The sequence below is a fragment of the Trichechus manatus genome, unplaced genomic scaffold, assembly GCF_000243295.1.
Source record: "Trichechus manatus latirostris isolate Lorelei unplaced genomic scaffold, TriManLat1.0 scaffold00060, whole genome shotgun sequence".
Lineage (NCBI taxonomy): Eukaryota > Metazoa > Chordata > Mammalia > Sirenia > Trichechidae > Trichechus > Trichechus manatus.
In genome coordinates this window covers 6924791-6926342 of record NW_004443996.1, presented here as the reverse complement: position 1 = coordinate 6926342, position 1552 = coordinate 6924791, and positions in this window count along the sequence as shown.

Below are 1552 nucleotides of genomic sequence, written 5' to 3'. Positions count from 1 at the left end.
CAGGATACAAGATAAACATACAAAACTCAGTTGGATTCCTATACACCGATAAGGAGAACGATGAAAAAGAAATCAGGAAAACAATATCATTTATAATAGGCCCCCGAAAAATAAAATACTTAAGAATAAATCTAACCAGTGATGTAAAATACCTATACAAAGAAAACTACAAAACACTACTGCAAGAAACCCAAAGGGATCTACATAAATGGAAAAACATACCCTGCTCATGGATTGGTAGAATCAACATAGTGAAAATGACAATTCTACCCAAAGCAATTTACAAATGCTATGCAATCCCGATCCAAATACCAACAACATTCTTCAAAGAGATGGAAATACTAATCATTGAATTTATATGGAAAGGGAAGAAGCCCCAAATAAGTAAAGCACTACTAACGAAGAAGAATAAAGTAGAAGGACTCACACTACCTGAGCTCAGAAACTACTATACAGCTACGGTAGTCAAAACAGCCTGGTAGTGGTACAATGACAGATATATTGACCAGTGGAACAGAATTGAGAACCCAGATGTAAATCCATTTACCTAAGGTCACTTGATCTTCGACAAGGGCCCAAGGTCCATCAAATGAGGAAAAGACAGTCTTTTTAACAAATGCTGCTGGGAAAACTGGATATCTATCTGCAAAAAAATGAAACAGGACCCCTACCTCACGCCATATACAAAAACTAATTCAAAATGGATCAAAGACCTAAATATAAAGACAAAAACTATAAAGTTCATAGAAGAAAAAATCGGACCAACACTACAGACCTTAATACACTGCATTAACAGGATACAAACCATAACCATCAACACACAAACACCAGAAGATAAGGTAGATAACCAGGATCTTCTAAAAATCAAACACCTATGTTCTTCAAAAGACTTCACCAAAAGAGTAAAAGAGAACCTACTGACTGGGAAAAAAATTTTGGACAGTGCAGATCAGACAAAGGCCTAATCTCTATAATCTACAAGAAAATCCAACAACTCTACAACAAAAAGACAAATAATCCTATTAAAAAACGGGCAAAGGAAATGAGCAGACACTTCACCCAAAAAGACATTCAAGAGTCCAACAGACACATGAGGAAATGCTCGCAATCACTAGCCATTAGAGAAATTCAAATTAAAACCACAATGAGATACCATCTCACCTCGGCATTACTGGCACGAATCAAAAACACTGGAAATAGCAAATGTTGGAGAGGCTGCGGGGAGATTCGGAAGTCTTATGCACTGCTGGTGGGAATGCAAAATGATACAACCATTTTGGAAAATGATATGGCACTTCCAGCGAAAGCTCGAAATAGACATACCATTCGATCCAGCAATCCCACTTCTAGGAATATACCCTAAAGAAATAAGAGTCATCACTTGAATAGACATATGCACACCTATATTCATGGCAGCATTGTTCACAATAGCAAAACGATGAAAACAACCTAGATGCTCATGAACAGACGAATGGATAAACAAACTATGGCACGTACACACAATGAAGTACTATACAACAAGAAAGAACAACGATGAATCTGTGAAGCATCT